We start from the raw sequence: 26,081 nt of genomic DNA, 5'->3' as shown, positions 1-26,081 counted from the left end.
GGTGGCTGATGCTAAAACTAACCAAAGATATCGAATCCTTTTCAGCAGTTCATGAGCAACGAAAGAGCAAATAGAACCTCCATCAACACCACTACATAATGCGATCACCACCCACACCACACAACATGATCGCCACCCGCCCTAATCCTCACCACACATCAAACCTCCTTCACTACGTACCATATCTCCCTCACCGCCTGATAGACTGTCCCCTTCCTTACCCCGCCACACCAGCCACTACCAGCGCTGCACAGTAGTGCACAGTAGGAGGCTCTGCACATGCCTCGGGGCTACGTTCAGAGGACCAGCTCTCTCTCTTGCCACTGCTGATCCAGGTAAAAACTAGACAGTCTGCCAATTATGAGAACTTCTTATATATCTGATAGCTACGGGGCCTTTCACCCACTGTGACCCGAGTTACTCATTAGGGCGCCTCTCGTATATATTGTATGGAGATACAGGTCACTGATGGTGAGGTCATTTGATGATATTACTGAGTTCATGTTTGATATTGGTGCTGAGGTCACAGTTGATGTCATTGGTGCTGAGGTCACAGTTGATGTTATTGCTGAAGTTAATAGTTAATGTTTATGCTGAAATCACAGGGTGACATTGGAGCTGAGGTCATGGGTCACACTGTTCAGCATAAATTCTCTTCAGTTTAGAGCTATATAGCCTTTCATAAGACAATCATTGACCAGAAATTATCATAAGAGATGGCTACCAGTCGCTAAACGAACCCGAATATAAGACGAATCATTATAGTTAGTGGATCTTGATCTAATGAGGCTCCAATTACTGATGATAATCAATTATGGACAGTGATTAATGCCAGGCAGCCGATGGGAACTCGTGGCCACGAAGTTCAGTAAGTCTCTCCGACCAGTCCATTAGTTCTTGTGCTGCAGGAAAGGAAAAAAAGAATGCAAATGGTTCGACATCATCTGGAGATAAGAGATCCCGTTACCACATAATCTGTTGCTGGTGTTGGCGTGGCAGACCTGCGTGGGTCGGTCGACCTGACACACTTACAACCGTGATGTCTTCATGGCTGCATTAGATGATATCATATTAGACTCTGTTGTGTGGAATGACGTGAATTAGATTTCTTTTTAGCACAGTTGCTGAAGGAGAGGACGCATATATGTGCATGTTTCCTGACGCTCTGCTCCCTTTTCTTTTGCGCTTCGTGATGCTGAGTGAAACGGTGTACAAACTTCGCTGATTATGGAGATAATCGTAAAGATTTTACTGTGATTTGATATCACTGAAGGGCAATACATCCCTTGTCTTATCTTAAAGCAACCCGAATCATTCTCAGACTAACGCTACTATTTGGCTTAGACGTCCAACACTAGCGAAGCCAGGGGCATGTGGAGGTGCGCTGCACGGGGGAGGGAGGGGAGAAAAAAAAAATAGCACCAGTCCTTTTAACGCAACATAGCCACCAAGGGCGGCTCCCTCCCGCCTGACCCTGGTTGCTAATGACAGATCAGTGTTCCGATAACTCGTCCCTAATTAGAATTTCCCCTCAGAAATGTGGGGTACTGTTGCTCATGCGCTGATGCCCCTTTAAGACTTCAAGATATGCACGTGATAATAAGGACGGATGTTGTATTAGGTTGCTGGGTTTTAAGTGCAACACGAGTGTAAAATTCCATCCCTGTATAACATACGCACACACACACACACACACAGAGAGAGAGAGAGAGAGAGAGAGAGAGAGAGTTATGTGCGAGTGTAGTTCGTCGTTTCCCGCGCAGCGAGGTAGCGCCAGGAACAGACGAAGGACGTTCTCATTTGTTCACATCTCCTTGCTAACTGTCATGTGTGATGTTACCAAAAACAACTCCTTCTATCCAAGCCTCATACATCTTCCCACACTTTCTCCTGATTGCTTCGTATACCCTGGTTCAACCCACGGACAGCACGTCGCCCCGTGCATACCACATCATTCCAGTTCGCTCTATCTCCCACGCACACCTCACACCTTCCTGCATATTCTAGCCCCGGTAACTCAAAGCATCTTTCACTCCATCCTTCCATTTCGTCTTCGATCTCCTCCGTCTCCATTTTCTCTCCACTTCTGACACGTATATGCTGGAAGGGATCCGTGTGAGCAACACCTGCGCTACACGGCATAGCGATGGTGAGGTCACACAAGTTGCTTAAGGTCAATTAATTACCCCCGGTCGCTTCCCTGGGCCTCACATGATCGATTTTCTACGGTAGACCAGATGGCGGGCGAACTGGCGTGCCTATTTTGATTAAGGGGCTAATACATTAATTACACCTTGTCGTACATGTTTAGTTAGATAATCACTCTCTTATCCTCTTACCAGTAGGTTGAATATTACTTTCTAACAATACTTGATAACTATGTGTACTCTAAATACCTTATTCGACCGTAAATACTTTTTCTACCTGTGGTATCCTTAAGTTGATTCCTGAAATAAGACAGAGTCGATGATGACGAACTCGTCGTCTCGAAGCGGTGAGGTGTAATGAGGGTCTCATGATCAATAAACCCCCATTAATGAGGGGTCGTATTCATACGAAAGTAACAATCAGAGGAACCCGGCCATGCACGGGTCGTTACGATGGCGTCTGTATTACTCGTCCTATTCGTTCTCTCTCTCTCTCTCTCTCTCTCTCTCTCTCTCTCTCTCTCTCTCTCTCTCTCTCTCTCTCTCTCTCTCCCGGGAAGACCGCTGAAATAGCCAAGGTCCTCCTCAGCTATACCCGCAGGGCCATGGAAAACCAAATCACACCGATGTGTCCAAGCCTTTCTCTATAGACCTCCAATGCAATGTCTTCAGAAGCATGGAAAAGCTTCCCTGAATATAACATATCTATCTACTGAAACCGACATTCCAAAACCTACCCACAGATAGAAGTGCGGCGCTCCGTTTTCTCTCGTTTCCGTCCGCCAGTTTTCGTTTGTTTACTTCACCCGCTGCCATAAAAGGTCTTTCCCAGAGATCCTTATCAACACCCGCCGTGCGAATTCTCCTCTTGTGGTGTGGGTTGCTTGTCGGCGTGGGCTGAGATGGCGAAACGCAGCCCCCTGAAGCGAGGACACAAGCGGAAGATACATATTTATGACCCTGTGTGTGTGTGTGTGTGTCACCGCCACCGCCGCCACGGAAGAGACCATCAGGCAAGCCGCTGCAGGTATCTGGTGCTCCTCACCTGGTGGTGCAAAAGGAGGGGCAGGAGAGGAGGAGGAGGAGGAGGAGGAGGAGGAGGGTTTTCCAACTCGATTTCAATCGCCTAACTAATTCTTAAGTAAATATTGCATCTGTGTGTATCCTGATTTGCCGCGAACACAGTCGTTTGTCCCTTTGTTTTCATAACGAAACTGATGATTTGTGCTTGAACAAAACTCCTGATAGACACCTGATTTGACCAAACTAACAGAGTCGTTCGACTGAACCCATCAGGGAGAGGTTTATCATATGCTCTGAAATGATAGTCGTCTTCAAGAGAGAGATATCTATAACAAGGCCTTTTTCTTATGGCGATACTCGTCCCTCACTCTGACACAAAGGTCCCCCCTCGTTAGTCTCCAGGATGTTGTGAAGCAGACGTCACTCCTCTTGCCCCTGGTAGGGTAGACAGGGAGGCAGGCTAGCTGCTGATCCTGGCATGGCCTCACGTCATTATCCTAAACAAAAGGACAATTACTGAGCCATTAGTGCCTCCCCCCGAGACGTGGCGTCAGGGGCGACGAGCCAGGCTGCTGGTGGACCGTTTGCCAGACCACAGACCCTCACAGTCAAACCACAGGCGTCACACGCAGACCACAACCTACAACCCTGCACCCCTACTCACCTTACAGACCAAAAGGGCCTTACAGGCCAGTCACGCCTGGAGGGAAAACAGTTTATTCAGGAAAGAAATAAGTCGTTGGGTAATAGGTGCTCAGCCAACACAAATAATGACTGTTATAACGGGAGGATGTGTGCATCAAAGCACCGACATTTGTAAGTGTGTGTGTGTGTGTGTGTGTGTGTGTGTGTGTGTGTGTGTTTGTAAAACCGGTTGACTGTCGGAATGTCTGTCCGTTTTTCAGTCTATCTGTGTATGTGTGTGTGTGTGTATGTGTGTGTGTATGTGTGTGTGTGTGTGTGTCTGTGTGTGTGTGTGTGTGTGTGTGTGTGTTTGCTTTTAGTATGCAAGTAAGTAATTGCGTGTAAATCTGTATTTGCTAATTTATAGACTAGAAACTTAAGATCTGGTCATCTCAGCCAAAGGATAACACTTCTACTACATCATTCACCACTCGGGTAGAACAACGAGAAAATTCTTATCGTCGGATAAATCGCCATGTATCCTGTCTTGTCCACTCTGACCACAGTGACGTACAGAGAACCGAAGGTCAGTGTCGTTTCGTGTACGTCTGAGACGCGTAGCACAATTTTCCCAAGAGGTGAAGATTCTTCTTCCGTGTCCTATCATTGGTATAGTACCCTGCGCGACACCGTCGCATCCTCGTGTATCGCAACCATCAACCCATCACTGAAGTTCTTCTTTCCTTTACTTTGCTTCTGACTCCCCAGATGCTATCTTTTCCTCCCCATCAGAGCTTCATCATTCCCTTATACACCCTTGTTTTTATTGCCTCGTCTCAGTGGCTCACACCAGATGTCTTCATTCCATCCACCACCACAACTCCCTACTCCAGTCTCTCAAACTTACTACTGTCTGGCTCCCCAACCCCTTATACTCCCTGTCTCCCTAGTTCCCAACTCTAGTCTCCCCAACCCTCAACTCCAGTCTCCTCTAACCCTCTGCCTCCATCTCCGGTGACCAACCCTCCATCAGCGTGTCACACTAGATGTGCTGTCATACCTCACTGTCAGTGTCCTGCTGGTCGTGTGTGTGCGCCCCAGGTCGACTTACCATCCATGGGCTAGGCTGAGTCACTTCTACATGCCCATAGAGATTCGGGCTGAGGGATCTTATCAGGTGTGGTGGTATGCCGGAGATGGTGAGGTTTCTAAGGTAACTGTACTTTTTATTTCAAGAATTCAAGAAATTCTGTTAGAGGTTCCTTCTCTGAGTATGTGTGTGGGTGGATGTGTTAGTATATACGTATATATATAAGTCCCTGAGACTTGGTGTTGAGTGGGCTGGGTGTTGATTGGACTAAGTAAGTGTTAGGTGGACTGGGTGTTGGAAAGGCTGACTTTCGGGCGGGCTTGCGACTGGAAGGACTTTGCCTCGGTTGGGCTGGTTGGTGTAGAGGCCTATGTGATCTCTCGTCTGTAGTCTGTGTGCCAGTCCTCCAGATTCCTACCTTATCACAGGACAACGAGGACCCAGGTGTGCCTTGGGGGTGATGAAGATGTGGCCTCCTTGGACGTCTACCTCGGGTGAAGGCAGTCATGTCTCACGTCAAAGTCTCCAGTAAACGACAGAGGTCCTCAATGAGGTCAGTCTGTAAAGGAGAAAGAGGCAAAAGAAAAAGAAACAATAGAAAGGATGGGCTGAGAGCAAGTGTTTCCCTAGTGAAGAACAGTAACTGAAGACGTCCAACGCCTTACTGAAAATATAAGAAAAAAATGATAATTCATCATTAATAGTGTCACATTCTTCATATTTCATGAAAGGACAAAGAGCATCATGGGTTTCATAAAGTTCTATGACACATATCTACTCCTCCTGCCTCCTATTCACTCCACTCCCCCGCTCCTCCCACCTCCTCAAGCCTCCCATACTCTCAACTTCTTTCGTCCCATCTCCCCACCTTAGCTTTCCCTGTCTCTTACCTCACCAGTCAGCCTTCACCACCAGCCCTTCACCAAAAGCACATACGTACGTCAAACTGTTGCTATACGCTAGGTCTCACAATAACGCTCTTCCTGTTCTTGTGCCAGATTGGCGAAGAGTAACCGTTGGAGAGAGTAAATGCTGAAGATGGTGACTACATTTGTGTGGCCTTCCCGCTGATGGGTGAACGCTGAAGATGGTAATCGCTCCCCGAAGGTCTTTCGTGTGTGTAGCACTGCTCATAATTCCTGAGAATGTCATCTCAACTCTCGCTTGTAGGTCATGCCAGCGCTCACCTACGCGCCTCAGTCGAGTCCACGCCCGTCAGATTCACATATCGACTCACCTTTGTCGTGAGTCACGAGGGCAAGGTCTTCGCCACTCCCAGTTCGTGGGAGTCGAGCCGCGATCCGTCTGGAGGAAAGATGAGTGAAAGTTGCAAAACATTGCCAGGTGTGTCGTGCCGAGGCAACCTCGTTCATCTTTTCCAGGGCGGGAGGTGCAATCTTCCTCAGGTTGTGAGTGAAGGAGGCAGCATTGTTCCTCTCGCTTCACCCGAGCTCCCTTCCTGACGCGGTTGTCGTTTTCTAAACGCGTCTGTCAACGCCCCTGTTATTGCAATTTCCTTCAACAGGATCCCTCTGTGTAAGATCGTACTAAGCTTATCATTAGCCTTGATTCTTGGAGTGTATTGTCATTACTCTTAGGTGATGACAATTAGTTACGAAAGCATTTCGTCAGTCTCATGAACCTTGAGTCTTATACTTAGATATTAGAATAATGCGTCCAGAGAGTCCGATGGTTTCAACTGACTGTCGCCTTCAGTAGGTAAATCATGCTTGATGAGCGACGAGGCCGTTGGGAGAGACATAGGAAGGAACTACAAAGCTTGGCGTCGGGGCGTGAGGAGGATCTATCAAGCTGGCGTTAGGGCGTGGGGAAAGACCACTAAGCTAGCGTCGAGTCATAAGGAGGAGGTCACCAGGCCCGGCGTCGAGGAGTGGAGAGGGTCCATCAAGTGATGGTGGTGTGGTGGCACACACGGCCTATGGTCCGTATGCTTTCTCGCTATCTGTGTTTAAGACAGTGCCCAGAGACCCTTGCCAGGCCATTAACTATGTCACCTTAAATATATCTCGATGAAAGAAACTGTTGCAACGGAGTGGAAGAGGGCCATTGTTGTGCCATCATCCCAGAGAAGTGACACAGAGACAGTCTTGAATTACAGAACATTATCCCTAACGAGAAAAGCCCGCAGGATACGAGAGAAAACAATTACATCCAGTTAGAAGAGTTCTTACCTGACTTTAACTCCCCTACGTGGGAGACAATAAACGTGTGTTGAATTCCTTTGGACATCGTAACGTGATCGACAGGTGGCTTTGTATCTTCCTAGGCTGCCAGAAGGCATTTGATAGTGTTCCAAACATCCAAATTAGTGTCATAGGAAGAACACTCAAAGTCGACTAACTGGGAGAGAACAGAGTGCGCATGTCATCAGATCCTTCTCAATTTGGGCGGGGCATGAGAGGCGGGGCACCCCAGGGCTATGTGTTGGGACCACCTTTTTTTATTACCAGTCTCGTAAATGACTTACCAGATAAGATGGATTCATACCTGAATGTATATGCTGATGATGCTTAAAGTATGCAAGAAGCGCATAAGAGCAGACTCTGCGAACATTTGCAAAGGCACTGGTCTGACTAATTGCATATAGGAGTTAACCCTGGAAAATGTAAAGTCAGGAAGATGGGGAAGAGTCCAAACAGGCCAGGTGGTGAGAAGTACTTCGGGAGGGTAACGAGTTACTGGAGTCGCTCTGTGAGAGGGAACATGAGAGCTGACATCAAGCAGACCTTGGTACTTATACAGCACATGAGGAGGACTGTGGGGGAAGATAGCTATATCCTGGTCAACATCTAAACTGCCTTCCAGATCATGGACATGTCCTGCTCAACATCTAAACTGCCTTCCAGATCATGGACATGTCCTGCTCAACATCTAAACTGCCTTCCAGATCATGGACATGTCCTGCTCAACATCTAAACTGCCTTCCAGCTCATGGACATGTCCTTCTCAACATCTAAACTGCCTTCTATTGACTGACAGTGTATGCAGAGATATATACACGACGTCTGGTTGACCCATGCTGGAAATAACGCAGCATTAATCTGGTCTCATTTTCTGAAGAGCAACGTTAACCGCTGGAAAGGGTCCATAGGAATGCGACAAATGTGGTACCAGTTAATGAAATGAGTTTGGGAGAGAGTGGGTACGCGACTGCCGTCGGAATATTAAAACAAGTGTATAACTAGAGAACCAGAACAAGAGGCGGGGCCCCACGAGTACAAAGCTCCCTCCCCGTAAGTGCAAATATGTAATAACACACACACACACACACACACACACACACACACACACACACACACACACACACACTGTGTCACCACTTCCCTCTAGACCCATAATTTAGCCACGTTTCCTTTAGTTTTTTCCGAGTTTAAACAACTCCGTGACACCACAGCACTGGGTAGTCCAGAGGTCATTGTGGTGAGGGAATGGTGTTCCCACTAATAGTGATGGAGGAGGAGGGGGGCCTTGTGGAGAAGGTGGAGAGGAAGGTGGAGAAGGTGGAGACGAAGGGGAAGAAGGAGTAGGATGAAGTGGAGAGGAAGAGGGAAGAAGGAGGAGGAGGAGGAGGAGGAGGAGGAGGAGGAGGTGTGTACTGTGACGACACCTCTTGTCTCCTTCTGTCTCGCGATGTTGCTTCGTCAGATGGTAAATTCCTCGTTCCATACGTGACTCCTTTGCCATAAAGGCTTATGAAATGAGTTCGGTTGTTTAGTTCTATCGCCAAGATGCGTCTCTGATCTGCAGATATCATGAGGTCTCATGGGATGGTCTGTCTTATTATCAAGTAAAATCCTTTATCCACTCGACCTACACTCGTAAGTCCTCTCTTCGGGCTTCGCCCACAACATGGTAAGCCATGTACGTTTTAGCAACGCTCTGTTCCACGTTCTTCGTCGGCAGCAACGTGTGTTCCTAGTTCCGAGCTTGACATGATGTATAGCATGAAATCCATCTTCCAGAAAAGACCTGCCCCGCGCCCCGACTCGACCTCTGGTAACCCTGACCCTTGATCCACATTTCACTTAAATGATTTCCTTTTGGTTTTTTGTTTTTGTTTTTTTTCGATTGCACCTGAGATTGGTCGTTTCCACCCCTCTCCGGAAGTTGCCTCGTTAATTGGAAATTTACACTTGTGTATTTACAGTAACCCGGTTCTCTTTTATCTTGTACGTGGCTTATTTACTGATCAAATAATCGAGAGGGAAAAGCCTTTGTGTATGCGACCTATTTTCTTTTTTCATTTTTTTTTCGACTTCTCGACAGAAGTAATGTAGTTGTTTGTTTGTTTGTTTTTTGTGCACGTTATCTCCCAGAGGCTAGAACTTCGCTTGCCTTTTTTACTCGATGAGGCGCGTTACACCATGAGTGACACCCAGCCTCTGCTTCATACACTTCGAACAGCAGGAGATCCGATAGAACGCTGGTATGAATAGATTAGATGATCTCGCTTGCCATCAGTAATGATCACGTAGAGTTCCTGAGCCTCTCTCTCTCTCTCTCTCTCTCTCTCTCTCTCTCTCTCTCTCTCTCTCTCTCTCTCTCTCTCTCTCTCTCTCTCTCTCTCTCTCTCTCCTGTGCATGGAAGATGCCGAAAATGGACCACCGTCTGCCCCTCCAACAGCTTTAACAACCTGTCTTGCCAAACTGATTTCTATAGTTTGGAGGCGTGGAGTCGGTAATCCCTCTAACTCTGAAGTAGTTGTGTGTTGGGAACAACATTCCAGTAGGTCACTCGGAGGGACCCGTCTGTCGAACTTCCTCTGCTGTCATGAAGTGTGTGTGTGTGTGTGTGTGTGTGTGTGTGTGTGTGTGTGTGTGTGTGTGTGTGGAGAATAAAGCATATGAATTTATAGTTACCATGTCTCAAAATCACAAACTCTTAGTCAACTCTTTGAATTAGATGAACGACATAATGAATTTCCCTCAAGTCTTCCATGTTTCATAATGATAAAGTCTAGAATCATTAGAGAGATTTGATTAGAAAAGAAAAAGGAAAATAATCCACTGAAATGCATCTGGCAGATAATATTCGGCTGAACAATAGGCCTCCCCTGCTGTTCACAATCTGGGCCTGATCACGTCTACACTCACCACGTCACCATCCACGAAGATCAACACAATCGAGGACGTTCCCACGAGCCCAGTCGTAACAAAGGAATTCAGTCGCATTGGCCTTTGAGTGAGAGAAATGCGATAAACGATCCAGTAACCTTTATACTATGCTCAGATCATCAACAAAGGCTACACGGGAGAGGAGGATTCGGTAGCACACAGGAGGATACATAAGGCTGTGTTTGGGTACCGGTTCGTACTGACTCGAAAACCCATAAATCACGAGAACGGCGGTGTGGGTAGGCGGAGATCCCATCCGGCCTATGGATATATTAGAATCACCTTCCATATAAACACTCGGATCCGATGCTCGACACTCAGTGGACCATATGACGTTCCCGCGAGAAGACCTTCGACTCCCTGTGACAAAAGGAATTAAACTTATTCATCTTTTCAAGCATAGAACTCACGTAATCTGATAAAAGTGATCTATTACACTTTCATAATGTCGCTGGATTAGACCATGATCAGGGAGGGGATTATCAGCGTACTCCTATTAAGCCCAGGCCACCTCGCTTAGACCATGGGTCTGTATGGTCTGTGTACCTGTATAACTCCCTCATTTCAGTGGATGAAAAAAAAGGTACTTTCGCTCGTGTACTCGCATTCTTCTCCCTGAAAACCATTGTCTATAAACTTGCCTTACCCAGAGGTTCATCTTATCCTAAACACACCGATAGAAATTCCGAAGCAAATTAGTCATTGAAACACAGGTGAGAGGCCGGTCAGAAATTACAGTGTAGGAGCGTGGCTTACAATGGGAGACCTGCCATGAGAATTGTCCCTGTGGTTTCGACTTGGCGGCCTGGAGGACCTCACAACTCGTACGTCCAACAGTTTTGAACATTCGACAACGTAGGAGACAGACAAGCCTCATTTGTCGGTCTGAAATTCAAAGGAGAAAAAAAGAATGCTCTACTACCATACCAGTCACCCGTTCAATCCCTGATCATAAATGAGCATGAAAAAAATTCCTACTGACGTGCCAAAGGCCACTTCACTATAACGTAATCGTGATTGTAATGGCCACTTGTATTCGATCCTGTAGTACAACTTTGCCTCATCTTTATGCTCGTCACGACGGTCGCCTGTATGGAATGAACCACACGATACTACGCCTTCAGTGTGGACGTGACATGACGAGGTGGTGAGAGGAATGCTGCATGAACCTCTCCTCCCTCGTAGGGTGAGGACTGGCGTTGTAGGTGGACGACGCATGTCACAGGCGGGTGTGTGGTGTGGCTGTTGGTGGGAATGCGCGTGTCAGGAGAGAGAGAGAGAGAGAGAGAGAGAGAGAGAGAGAGAGAGAGAGAGAGAGAGGTTGCAAAAGTAACTCTTAACATGACAACTTCACCATTATAACGTAACCCGAAAGGAATTTCTCTTCCCAGTGAGTTGACCAACTTCCAGGCGTTGAGATAACGTCCACGAGAAGTTCTGACCTTTAGGCAGGAAGTTTTAGTGGCCTTAGACGCTGTAATGGACACCACTACCGGTGCTTTTAGCCCAGACCGACCCTAAGGTGTGGGAGACACGAGCTGGGGATGAAGGCTTGACCACTCGCCAAACAAAACCGCTTGACCAGCAACGGCGACGTGTGTGGGGAAGGAGGGGCTGGGCTGGCTGGAAGGGAAGGGGAGACGAATGGAACGGAAGCTGTACGGGAGACGAGATGGCAAAGGAGCGTTTGATGAGAAATGGGCCGGAAAGAATGTTCTGAAGGGAGAGAAAGTCAGACGATGGGAGACATATGGTAGGACATAAGGACGATACAGAAAGGCAAGTTATCTTACGAATAAAGGTTTGGATGAGGATACGAAATCAAAAGAGAGAATGAAATAGATGAATGGGACAGGTAAGGTGAAGAGCCAGAGGGGAACATAATGAAAGTGAATGAAACGACCAGCAAGAATGAATGTGGTGAAAAAGAATGAAGAGGAGGTGAGGATTGTATGGAAGGGGAGCCTCAACCGAGAAGGGAGAGAGTATTCAGCCATAGACTCCTCACACACATGTCTCATTAACCTACGAGAGAACCGCAACCACAATTATCACACCTTAACCCTCACCACCACCACCACCATCTCCACCACCCTAAGTAGCCACCATCACCGCCAACATTAACCAGCATCACTACCAACACTGTCATCACCACCGACAATATTACGTATCACCCATCAGCCATTCCACCATCAACCATTCCACCATCAACCATTCCACCATCAACCATTCCACCATCACCCATTCCACCATCAACCATTCCACCATTCCACCATCAACCATTCCACCATCAACCATTCCACCATCAACCATTCCACCACCAACCATTCCACCATCAACCATTCCACCATGAACCATTCCACCATCAACCATTCCACCATCAACCATTCCACCATCAACCATTCCACCACCAACCATTCCACCATCACCCATTCCACCATCAACCACATCGCCAGATTCCAACCCAACTCGTCGACCATCGCGTCCTTGGTTTCTACAACAACTTTAAAGGATAATTTAAAAAAAAAAAAGGCCAGGCTGAGGAGGCAGCAAAACACCCAAGAAGGAATAGAAAAAGAGGATGAAAAAAAAAAAACAGGGAAACGTATGATTTTTAATTGAAATAATTTCCTTCAGGTTAGGACAAACAGCGAAAGAATAGGACATAGTTATAATGGTAATGTAAACACGAGGTAAAGCGGCTGTTATGAAGAGGAGAGAAAAATGTTGAATATGTCGTACAGTAGACGAGGAGCCAATGGTGTGGACCCAAGGAGACGAGGGTGGTGAAGCCAGGGTGGCGAGGACCAGTTAGTGAGGAGGAGTACGACTGGTGGGAGGAGGATGGAAGGGAGAGAATAAAGGAAAGGGGAACTGGAGGGTGGGGTGGGGGAAGAAAAGAATGGAACGAAGTTAGGGGGCAGTGGGAGGGTGAGTGGAAGGAGTTCCAGGGGAAGAGACAGGACTATGGGTGGTTGGTATGGGGCAGGGTGGGAGGCGGTGATGGAGCCAGTATGGAGGTGTGGTGTGTGGTAGTGGCGGTAGTGGAGCGAGGATGGAGGTGTGGTATATGGCAGCGGCGGTGATGGAGCCGGGAAGGAAGTATGGTGTGTGGCAGCAGCAGTGGCGGAGCCAGGAGGGAGGTATGATGTGTGGTAATGGCGGTGGTGGAGTGAAGAGGGAGGTGTGGTGTGCGACAGCAGGAGTGGCGGAGCCGGGGAGGGAGGAGCGGAGTGTGGCAGCTGCGGTGTGTTAAAAGTCCGTCCATATTGCCTGAAGATAGACATACCTAACGATACAAGGAATTCACTTGTCGAGCACACAGTGCTCGACTAAGTTCGTCGAAATTCTCGTGAGGTCACTGGAGAGGAATCGTAATTTCTGGCGACTTATTAGTAAATCAAAACTATACTGTTGACTATGAGAGTATGGTCGGTAAGGTATTACGCCCATGGGATGTGTGTGGTTTGTCTAACCAGCGCTTCTCTGGCTGGCATACTTATCATTGTACCAGCTCTTTAGATATACCAGGGACTCAAACGATGTGTTGGAGACATTCCACCGGTAAGTAGGCCGGTAAGTGTGGCACCTTTGGAGGTTTATCGTGGTGTGGCACCCCAGGAGGACTTCCTTTGTGTGGCACCGTAGGAGACCTAACTGTGATAAGGGGCTAAGGAGTAGTTTTTAAGAAGGTAGTACTTGCAGAGTACTTGCAAAGGGTGTAAATTGCTGTAAGTATTTAGAGAGGTTATTGCATCCTACAATCTGTCGTAAAGGATGTAGCATCTTACAAATATGATGAGGTACTACTTCATCCACAACAATGTTCTACATCGGATCTTTGAACCGTGCCCTCATTTTACCTATTGTGGATAGTCCATTCATTCCTTACCTTGTTGTATAATCCAGTCATTTTCTTTGCTCAGATTTTGTGAGCAGTTCACTCACTATACAACTAGATATGTAGCTAATCACCGTTGCCCAGACCTGGTGAACAGCTCACCTATTATGTAACATGCATTGGAATTCAATCTTTGAGGACCAGTCCTTAGACCTTTTGTTTGCGCTGTGTATCATCTTCGTCAATGGCCACACGATGATTAACACTGCATGATAAACTCGCATTATTGCAGCTGAAGTTATAATGAACCCACTCACACATACGTACACTGCACTAATATTGACAAACACATACTTACACAATTTACACATACATAGACATGCATGATTGATAAAGAAGCTTATCCTTTAGTAATGAGTCAATAAACCTGCTCGTATCACACGAGTAACGTCACCGGAAAGTGCTAATACAGGAGATGAACCCAGGAGATCCCACAGATCAATCAAAACCCAACACGCCGACACCTCTCGACACACACAACCCTCAATAAATCTCAAACAGTTTGCCCTCATCCCTCCCAATCCCCATCTGCTGACAGCTTGCTTTCACCTGTACCTCGGCCCGGCTCCCCAGGGGACCTCACACATTCCCACAGCATTAACGATGAAAAAATAAAAGTCAGTCCGGACGCCATTCAGGAGCTCGCTGGGCACACCCAAAATGCCGTGTACAAAGGGCGGGGTTCCACGGCCCGTATTATCATGTTAAGGTGACGCTTTGTGCCATCGATGGCTAGATCCCGTGTTCCCCGTCAGGACATTCTTTGAGCAGCCTGTCGCACCCGTGTTAAAATACATATATACGTTTCTATATACATTATATGGCAATAGCAGGCTATCCGTGTTTGTGAATTCATCCAGAATCTGCATTCGCGCCCGTAGTGCAAGCTAGGTGTATGATGACGTGTTATTGGGAATTTAACAGCAGATGCAGCATTACTCACAGCGTTATCTGAATGTAATACCTCAAGTTCTGGAGCATTAAGACTGGGCTTAAACTCTCTTAAGTATTTTCGTGCATTCCTGTTTTCAGTTGACTTTCATACCCACCTCCGTCGTCAGAGTGGTAATGTTGCCACTATCGCCGACTGTGCAAGTTGTTGAATGGAAATACTAATCTTTGCTTAAAATCTGAAGTTATATAGAGAAAGTGGCCCCACCCGTAGGGTTAGGCGATCCAGGGCTCTGATTGGTGGACGGGCGGGAACGTTGGCCCGGCCTCCGCGAACCTCCCATCCTGGTTGTATTTACCTCAGTGCGCACGTGAGAGTGCTGGAGGGAGGAGGAATTATATCAGCTCCTCGATGCATATGTGAGGGAAGATGACATAGACTTTGATAAGTGTAGCGTATACAGAAAGCAAACTTTCTCCGCGTATAATGTGACATACGAGTGACCTAGTGGATGGCTTGTGTTACTAGGTAAACATCACATTTGTATGTATTGAAGGATTTAGTACGAAATAATTGGATACTGTCAATTTGGGTCACGGAAGTCTAGTCACATATACAGACAGTCTAACTATGACGGTTAGTATATGAAGTGTTGATTATAAATGACATTCTAAGTGCAATGCGATGTGAACTCTCGTAGTCTGTGGGACACTGGATTTATTTACCCACTGAAGGAATTATCTTAAGGTAAGCTAATGTACTTTTTTTTTTTCTCTCAGTTCGGAGTATCGGAAATGACAGAGATGTTGCAGGACATGGTTGGGGTGTGAGTGAATGCAGACGCATTTGTCGAATTCGATATGACGTCCTTTGCGATGGTCGTGTGAGGACTAGGTGCCGTTAACTCTACGGGATGCCCCCTGCACCACACTGGTGGTGGAGGGGTAAATGGCTTAGGCCAACCTACCTGACGCATCGACATTCCTGGCCATTTTGCACTGAGAAAACCTTATCCTACCCAAACCTGTTGGCTAACAATACCGTTTTTCACCCCCCAAGTGATAATGATGGTTCTACGTTGAAATTAATCTTATACCAGTTCTTCTAAATTTACATTTAGGTATTTGGGTTGAACACGCATAACGTAGAGGGATTACGTACTTTCCTTGTTATTACTATCCTATATTGAGGTGGTGTTACCCTCATAACGAAATTGTTTACTTGAATTAGAGAAGACATGAAGCGGTAGAGTTTCGAGGCCTGTTGAGCACAAGGGTTTGGGTCCACGGACACAAAAACTTGCCCAAGCGGTACTTTATGGTAACTTTGATTTAAAAGACTACATGTCCTACGTGTGGCCTGTACAGAGGGCAGTATTTGGCGTGCTTGGAGAATCGTACGCGGCCTGCACACAGGGGCGTATTTGGCATATTCACTGGGTCGTATCCGGACTGCATGGAGGGTCGTATGTAGCCTGCCCGTCGTATTACAGTCATACGTACTTGTTCGTCTGTGTAAGACGCAAACGTTTGTGATACACGCGACCATGAAGGAAGGAAACTAACGTTTAGAAAACTGCACAACGAAATATCGATGGCAATGTGCGTTCTACAAGGATGAATACGAGGGAAATTTGTTATAATGTTGACACATAAGTGCACATCTACGAAGGTTAGAAAAAGATGTGGAGACAAGGATGCCTCGTAGGTACCTGAGCAAGATTTTGATGCAGTCTACAACTGTGGTATATTGAAATACATCAGTACTTTTAGCAATAATGTCTGATGTAAAGGGTCGTACAACCCTGGTGGAAAGTTTATCTCAGCATTACTTTTGAGGTCCAGAAATATGTGATGTAAGTGGGTGGTACCAAGACCCGATAGGCCTCTGTGTCTATGGTCATCTCTACCCTTCCTCTTCCCCTACAGTAAGCAGTATACTAAACCAGACACTTTCATCATAACTGCTGATCTTTCTGGAGTTACCTCAGCCCGTAATAGGCCAGGTTCTGACGGTGCTGCCTGAAAACTTAGAAATTACAACTTACTTTCTCTTTCCTTCTTGGGAGTACTACGTGCTAGCCCTGCCAAATGGCATAGGCTGGTCGTATGTACCTACCTGTGAGTAGATAGTCTCTCCTCATTTCTGAACGATTTGCTTCCACGTCCAAGGTCGAGAACAGCTAAGACTTTCAGCTTTGGTTCGCTCCTACAAGCACACCAGCGGAAGGCTCAACTACAAGCTACGGGCCACAAAGGTTTAACCCCGGAGATGCGTCCAGCTCCAGCGTTCTTCCTGGAAGTTGATTCAACGAGTCAAGAAATTCAAAATCCCGCCTCGCCTCCCCCCAGTACATGGACCCTTTCTCAGTGTAGGGGTTGAACCACGTTTTAGTACCAGCAGGACATGTGTACATAACCTCCATACATCACAAGAAAGTATAAAACAGAGGGAAAAGATGAGTAGATGCAAAGAACTTGGGGAGAGAGGTGGTGGCGTCTGGAATAGCGAGGTTGGGAGGGAGTGACCTATGGCCCTGTGGTCCGCAGGCATAGTAGACCCCGGCTCCCGTGGACTACGAGTTCCAAGGACCCCGGTCTCCGGCACTACCTTCACCTAGCAATGGCAAGAACTCACACTCTCTCTCTACAGCCGCCAGGGGGGCATCACTGTGGCCTCCCACCATAAGGCACTTTGGTCGTCGTGTCGTTCGCTGCTTCGAACCATATCTTTGAAACTTTGCCTTTTTAACTCTATGCATTTAGTTCTATAATTCCCACGACTCATTACCTCTAACTGGTGTCCTCCTCTTCTTTTCATTTAAATTAGATTTCCCTCTCGTGTTTACTTAGAAGATTTGTGCGGAAAAAAACGAATTAGATTTGTCCTTGAAGTCTTCTCGGTGCTTCGCGCCACCACAACTCCTCCCTGCTCGCCCTCTGAGCCACCGCGTGACCTCCGGCCCAGCAAGGTGCCCGTTGTAAGGCGTCTGGTCCACTAACCTACCATCTTTGGGCCCCTCCCGGCTATTGCTGCTGCTGCTGCTGCCGCTGACCAGCAACGCCTGGCTGACCGTCTCTCTCGTGGCTTCTTGTTACTGTCTTTCCTTGCCAAGTACTTGTGTTTACCTGCTTTCTTGTTCGGTGCTGTTTGTCATGGCTTGTTTAGCTTTGTTTGTCCTTTCGCCTCCTCTGTTGTTTATCCACTGTTCATTCATCAATCCTCTTTGCTTTCTCCTCAGTTTTCAGTCTGTTTACCATCTCTTTTCTATGCTTGGCTGTGTGTTCTTCTTCACCTCCTTGTATTTCTTTACCTACTCTTTTTTTTTTTGTCTGTTCCACCACAGATCACTATTCATATGTGCTTTGTGATTCCTCTGTCTGCATGTCCCTATTTACTCATATTTACCTCAGTGTCTGCCTAACTACCTAACTAGCGACATTGATGAGACGTGGTATGTGGTGTGAAATATTCCATATCTTTTTACTTTTACTGTCGTTGCATTTTGTGATTCATTGTCGAGTTCGTAATTTTCTCTATCTCTATCAATCTATCTATCTAACTATCTATCTCATCCTACCTTCCTTTCTTCTCTCATCACCAGCTGCCTCTCCCCTCTTCCTCTCTCCCTGGCTCTTACCATGTTCATCAGCCATACAAAGTACCACACCATCGAGCAGGACCTGCTCTAAAAGCGCCTCACCAATCGAGCACGACCCGCTAGGAACGACCCTCGGTTGGCTATCTCGGTCGCCTGCATATCAAGCGTAAATATTCCACCCGAGCATCGGATACGCCACGTGACGTCAGACCAGATTACCACTAGGCAGAGCCCGGCTCTCCCACATCGTACCACTTGGCTGCCCCATACCGTCTCTCCCGGAGACACACTCATGTGGAAACCAGTGCTCTTGCCTTGTAACAGTTTCGAAAATGTCAGATCCTAAGAAATGATGTGAATGAATCTCCTAAAACGATAAAATGCCTGATTTTCTTGAAGCCTGAGATTATTCTACTTAAGGTACATTAACAAAAGGATGACGGTACGATAACCTTGGGACGGTACGAGGTCGAAGAGGCTACGGGAGGCCCGGGGATGACCAATCCGCATTGGGTTATCAGGGCTTGTATCAGCCTATCTCTGGCTGAGCGTCCACTTCATTATCTCGTACACACTGGCGTTTCCCGTGGCCTCTGCGGAGAGATATATGTATATATAAATATTATACTTGATCGCCGTTTCCAGCGCCAGCGAGATAGCGCCAGGATACAGACGAGGAAAGGCCGCATCCACTCACATCCATACGTTATTTGTCATGTGTAATGCACCGAAACCACAGCTCGCCGTCCACAGCCAGGCACCAGAGATCTTTCCATGGTTTACCCCGGACACTTCACATGCCCTAGTTCAGTCCATTGACAGCATGTCGTCCCCTATTTACCGTATCGTTCCAATTTACTCTATCCCGTGCACGCCATTGACCCTCTTGCATGTTCAGGGCCAGATCGCTCAAAAGCTTTTTCGTTGCGTCCCTTCATCTCCAGTTTGGTCTTTCGGTTCTTCTTCTTCCCTCCACTTGTGACACATACATCCTCTATGTCACCCTTTCCTCACTCGTTCACTCCTTGTGTGTGTGTGTGTGTGTGTGTGTGTGTGTGTGTGTGTGTGTGTCATAATGTGAACAAATATATAAAACTCAGTGTCAGTGATAAGTAACCATTGAAAAAGAAATATGTTCGACCCCATTAGCCACGACGATGAACCAAGAATACCTTTCAGAAGAGGCCACAAAAACTTCGTGGCATTAGCAGACCTTGTGATCCATAGTGGTCGTGAGAGGGCAGCGGGGTGCGGCGGCCGGAGACGATGGATATACTGCTTGGCTAAGCATGAAACACACCAGTAACGTAATCTTTGACTGTAGCCGCAGACGCTAAGGAGAGCTGGGCCGGCTAAGTCTCCTAACTGCCCTTGTTGCTTCCTCCTTCTAGACACCCTGTATATGGTTGGATGGTTTCATCGACCTTTAGACCATAAAGGATTCCTTTAACCTTGCCGGATCCCTTCTTCTCTCTTTGGTAAAAAGTTTCGATTCCTTAACCATCTTTCGGCGATCCTCTTATTCTTCTCGTTAGATCTCTTGTCTTATTCTACTGTTAGATCATTTATGAAAAAAAAGAACTGTATCATAAAGAGTTTTAATTCTAAGACATTAGAGGCCTCTCATGGCCAGGGAGTTTATGATTGACTGGTCCGTGTGCAGGTTACTTGTATGTCTCATAATCACGAGTATACCGACCCCCAAGACCAGCCATTATCACGCTTTTCCTTGAGCCTTGGCTCAACATATCACCTGCTGTTTCGTCAAGCCCTTCGCCCAACGAGTGCAACCAAGAAGGTAGGCCCTGCGAGTGGCCAGGATGTGGTTAGATAGTTGCTCAAGTGGTGGGAGTCGTCATCGCCACTACGCCTGGAATTCCTCCCTGGCTAGAGGCGCGACTGAGTGTGTTCCCTCATCCCTCACAGAGCCAGTTTATTACATACAGTTTGTTGGAAGTCTTGGTGTAAAGACGCTACACCTGTTGCCACAAATGGTTTACCTCCAGCGTATAAACACGTTGCAACAAATGGTTTACTTTCAGTAAACTCGAGAGACATGAGAGAATGTGATATCAGGAGAGAAACTCAGCAATCATTTCAATTACGGACGAGAATAAATTCTTTTTACCTTCTCCAACATTTCCGACGACAGGTGTCAGAAAATGATGTTATGCGACCAAAGCGGGTGTTTGTGGCCAAAACCCGTGTTTGTGGCCCACACGGGCTTCTCTTTTGGCTCATATAGGTGTTTGTGGCCTACATAGGCCACTGTGGCTCACATGGGTGGCTATGATACACAGGTGCTTGAGGCCCACACGAGTGATTGTGGCCCACACGGACGACTGTGGCCAACTCGGGTGCTTGTGGCCCACACGGACGACTGTGGCCCACACGGGTGCTTATGGCCCACACGGACGACTGTGGCCCACTCGGGTGCTTATGGCCCACACGGACGAATGTGGCCCACACGGGTGCTTACGGCCCACACGGACGACTGTGGCCCACACGGGTGCCTGTGGCCGACCTACGTACCTGCCCCCAACGCGGACGGTTGTGGCCCCACACGATATCATGTCTTGAAGCAAGCCATCTGGCGGGTGCGTGCCGGGCCCGCGTGCTGTTCGCTATCACCGCTGGAGATCTCTGGATGGAAGGGGTTTTATATAACAAGGAGTTTAACGTTTCAGTCTTTTTTTCCCTTTTTTTTTTGGTGGATCCGGCGTAAAATTCGTTGGCTTATCGGGTTCCCTCAAACCCATTTGTTCTCCCCCTCTCCTTACGTCGTGTGTGTGTCTCCCTCCCCCACTCCCACTTCCCCAAGGTTTCTCTCTCTCTCTCTCTCTCTCTCTCTCTCTCTCTCTCTCTCTCTCTCTCTCTCTCTCTCTCTCTCTCTCTCTCTCTCTCTCCTCCAAGCTCAGTACGCAAATCCCTCGCCTTCCTTTTCACGGCTAGATATGTAAGCGTTTCAGACTTTGGTGACCAGCCGTGTTCTCCAGTCCTGACCCCCACGCCAGACGCGTCCTCGGTTTCACATAACGAGTCATCCACACGAATATTCTCCTTTACACAGAAGTTACTATGCGTCCTGAAATGTCCTTGGACTTCTAATTTCAATGAGAATAAACCTTGGAAAACCTTGCCCAAGACGTCCCATGATATATATATATATATATATATATATATATATATATATATATATATATAGAGAGAGAGAGAGAGAGAGAGAGAGAGAGAGAGAGAGAGATGTACATATATATTCTGTCAGTCAGAGGAACTCTTAGCATTTAAACCCCCTACAATGTATTCATCGTCTCAGCACAACCCATACACTGGTCACTACATTACCCCCAGAGCTCATTCGAAAGCAAATTTCCGCCCAAAATTTGAATATATGATCAGCTGTAGATTTACCCAGGAGTTCCGGGGAAACACACGAACGACATGCACCACGACATCTACCCTGATTTTGTTTTTCTTTAGTTTAGCGTCGTCTGTTCATTTGTTGTGTTCACATTTTTTGAGACGAGAGCTTTACTGTGCAAAATTGGATTAAGATGATGAGCCTAGACTCCTCCAGGTGACTCTTCAGATTGTGTTTTACGGCGAAGGAAAGGGAAAAATATTCACCTATTTTCCTTTCGGCGAAGGAAAGGGGAAAATATTCACCTATTTTCCTTTCGGCGAAGGAAAGGGAAAAATATTCACCCATTTGCCTTATACATTTACTACTATAGATTTCCTTTACTTATTCTATATTCGTAGTTACTCTACCTCTGTCATTGGGTTTACCAAGAACTCTTTAGTGTTATAGGGATAAAGACGAGCCTTCAACGTCTTTTCAGTGTAGCTGAGCGTGTGTGTAACTTACGTCGACCTTAAGGGTAATTTTCTCGTTCTTATGATTGAGAAAACACCTCCACATCGTTTGTCAAAGCTGTACTGTGCTCAGATGAAGGTAAACGTTGGAAAGTCTATCACACTTTAGATCTTAGATAAGCCTTGCAGTTCATTGTTAAAAACTAGGGAAATAAACATTTTTCATATGTATTTCAGTGAATAATCTTTCTCATAAAATCCACAGCATCAGGAATGCATTTAAAGTCCCCTTTGTTTGTATACTCCCTAGGGTACGTATGTTAATCACGTATTAAGAAGAGACACTGGTTTTCTTTGTACTGGTGTCTTGTTGGAGGGTCGCTCAGTAAGACCCTCACGTCATGTGGGTGAGGTGCGCCATCATCTGAACCGGAGGTGACGTTGTGGGCCCCTGGGTGGGTGAGAGAGAGAGAGAGAGAGAGAGAGAGAGAGAGAGAGAGAGAGAGAGAGAGAGAGAGAGAGAGAGAGAGAGAGAGAGAGAGAGACCCCTCTCTCCTGAATAATCTAATCCCACGACCACACGTCTACCACTAGTAGTCCAGATCAACACACGCCTGACTACACCTCGTGAGCACACACCTGCCAACACCCTGGTCAACACGTCGAGTTATGACACCACAACAACACTCACTGAGTGCCTGATCCTCTGCGTTCTGAGAGTGCACGGCCTATGTACCGTCCACCGAAGTGGCACACCTGTTGGGTACACAGCTTGTGCACCATCCACCTGACCGGTACACCTGGAAGGTAATTGTAGAGGTGAATCACGAACTGGTTGCAGCTGGCACGCCGATCAAGCTAGGTCATCCCTCAGCCACACCTGTGGTCGCTCCCCTGTATACTACGTCCTCATACTGGCTCGACTGCCTTTCCTAGGATGAACGAAGCACTCCGATACAACGGGTCAAATAATTCCATCAGTTACATGTAGATGTCTATAGTGCCTTAAACTATCTTGTACTGTGTGTCGTCAACCTCCACTAATGCGGTAGATCTGTTCTGATACTTATTGCACTATGGACTATTCGGGAGTGCTAATGGTCTTGTTTATCCTGGAAAGACACCAAGGTTGGCGTTTAGCCTGGTGGATGCAGGGCACGCGCTCCTTCCTGGTGAGGGTGGCATCGTAAACAGGCCTCTCCTCTCACCAGGACCCTGCAGCACACCCACTTCTCCAGCTGAGGGTCAGCTCAGTGGCTATTGGTTGTAGGCACTTCTGGGCCCTGAATCTGTCTCCATAGCTTCCTCTTCGTGTATCCATGAATCCTTTTTGCCTCTAGTGATGATATTTTGTAGAATCCTACGCGTCTGTCGTGAGAGTACGGAATGATTTTCGACTTGCCGTCGAAAATCAGACCCTCCAGTCAGTTCTGTTTTTTGGACAGTCACCACCGTCATCACCATCATCAAAATATCTCCCGAAGTATGTGAGGATCGCTGCTGTCTCTACTGGGCCCTCCCCACTTTTGCTCACTCACACAAGCCATCATCATCCTGTGATCACCCAGCAGCCACGTCCTTTCTCTGATTGCTCACCAACCACTTTCTCCCCACGACCGTCCACCAGACACACCCACTGCTGGGCCATGGACGACAGCTCTCTTCCATTCCACGACCACCCACCATTCATTCCCACTGTATGGCCGCCCGCCGCCCGCCCACCCACCAATCCTTACTCTTCGTTTTGCCGTCTTTCCCCCTAAGGCCGCACAGCCTCCTGACCCTTGTGCCTCAAGCTGACTAGATGACCCCTGTCAGCCGGGGTCCTGTACCCATCACTCATATCTTTATCAAGATGTCGATCCCCTGACATGACAGTCCAGGCTTATCAGACTCCTTGTGTCCCCGACTTGCCAGGTTTGGCTACCAGACCAGCTTCGTCCCTCACCAGCCACACTGACGAGACTACTTGGTTTCCTCACCAACCAGAATATGTCTGTCTGGTTATTTACTTCTCTCTCTCGTCAGAGAAGGTCGCCCAGGTCAATTGATTACTTCATTAACCAGGGTGGGTCTACCTGGCTAGTTAATTTCGTCATTAGCAATACTAGGTCATCCTAATTCGGTTAGTTGCTTGATCTAAACTAAGCCTCACGAAGCTTACTAGGGTTAACAAGTTAGTTGCCTCATTACGAACGAGTCTATGCTACCAAGATGATTCACGAGCACATTAAGGAAGAACTTAAAGATTTATGGTACCTAAAAAGTAAATCTAGCAATTTAGCCCAGACATCAGATTTTCCTCTGAAGTATTTCCTTACTGTAATATTCTCAAAAAATATATGAACAGATTGATGGTCAGGACTCAAGAATGAGATAACTTTTCTCTTTCGAACGTAGTAGGGATAAACATGTTAAACTTCCAAGCAAAATAATGAGACTTAATTCTCATTTACCCTCACTCTTGACCCCTGATTCTGTGTCAGATGTACCACTATGAATGGGACTTGTGGAACCCATGACAGAGGACAGGTTTCCTGTATGGCGCGTTGCAAAGCCAGCTTTCGGAGCTACCAAGACAAGGGCCACCAGCGTGAGCCACTTTTGAGACACCTTGGGAGGAACAATACCACATAAAGGCAGACACCTCAGTGACCAGAAGTGATAAATACATCCAGACAAATAGCCTTCACGTGAGTGATTCTAAACAACCTGGATCCTCTATTGTCTCTAACGACCTCGATTGTCTACTATTCTCTGGCCTAATTGAGTAGTTTTACAGGCCTTAGGTAGAAAAATATAGCCCGTGTTGACTGTGGAAAAGAGTGAGAGTAGCAGGTATTCCTCATGAAATTATTTATATCTTTCAGTCTGTGGTTCTTGTGTGCTACGTTGCTGCTGGCTCTCATGGGTTAGGGGGAAGGCCTTTGCAGGCAACCGTCCTCCCTGGTGGTGAGATTGACTCGACCCTGTGGTGAGGGAAGCTCATTGTGTTGTGGGAACACCATCACAGACCCGAGCGATGGTTCGCCTGATACCTGACCTTGCCTGCCTGGTTTTTTTTTCGTGGAGTTATTATTTTTCATACGAGTCACATGATCTTATCAGCCTGGGTTCCCAAGGCATTTTTTCTTTTTTGGTTGCCCTAATATTAGGACGCATAACAGTCCATAGTGAGCTTTTGTTTTTGTTTCATTTTGGCTCCAGGCATCGGCATTGCTTCAGTCTGTCATGTCTGGTGTTTTTGGAATATTTCGTCCGTGTTTTTATGTCACAAAACTTTATTATATTTCTCGAGTTGAGGGAGGAAGGTGTAAGTAGGTGTTTGTGGTTAAGCATTGGAATATGATTTTGCGTAGTCCACCTTATTTTTTGATTATTGTTTCGTAATGACCTTTGAAAACGAAGGATATCTAAAAAATCTCTCCCACATTCTTACGTGTGTGACTTTCCAAAACATGACCCAGCTGAGAAAGGTTCTAAATCGATCAGGTCTCCTTACGTCACCATGGGAACTCAAGAGAGGTAATTGCGCCCGAACCATTCACTGGTCTGATTGACTTCCCAGCACCAGCGAAGCTGAGGAAGAAGGTCTGTTAGCGTGTCAGTAGCGCCGCCAGAAGAACGAAGACCATTGAGGGGTTCAGCACCGAGATGTGAGGGAGGGAGTCATACACTGAGGCATCTGATCCCTTTCCGTAGCCTCTGGAGCGCCACACTTTTTTTACTCCCTTTTTTCATACGTAGTGACCGACATGGGACGTGCAAAACATGCCCCTCAATCACAGCCATCTAGGTTGAAAGAAGATAAAGTATGAGAAAAGGGAATGAAGAAATTAAAGACGTCCCCC

The 26,081-nt window shown here is 47.0% G+C and overlaps 1 protein-coding gene across 3 annotated transcripts in view; it reads left to right on the top strand.

The window, feature by feature from the left end:
* The window catches only part of LOC139757817 (uncharacterized), a 274,147-nt gene that overhangs the window by 187,273 nt on the left and 60,793 nt on the right, over positions 1 to 26,081 (top strand). Inside the window, exon 1 of one of the 3 annotated variants that reach the window (XM_071678689.1) lies at positions 15,194 to 15,341. The exons of 1 other annotated variant lie outside the window; for it this stretch is intronic. The gene's annotated coding sequence lies outside the window, so the exon portion shown is untranslated. Of the gene's footprint in view, positions 1 to 15,193; positions 15,561 to 26,081 lie in introns of those variants that run through there. One more of the 3 variants, XM_071678686.1, reaches the window with a different exon arrangement.

The sequence above is a fragment of the Panulirus ornatus genome, chromosome 28 (assembly GCF_036320965.1).
Source record: "Panulirus ornatus isolate Po-2019 chromosome 28, ASM3632096v1, whole genome shotgun sequence".
Lineage (NCBI taxonomy): Eukaryota > Metazoa > Arthropoda > Malacostraca > Decapoda > Palinuridae > Panulirus > Panulirus ornatus.
This window is presented reverse-complemented; position numbering and strand designations above follow the sequence as displayed.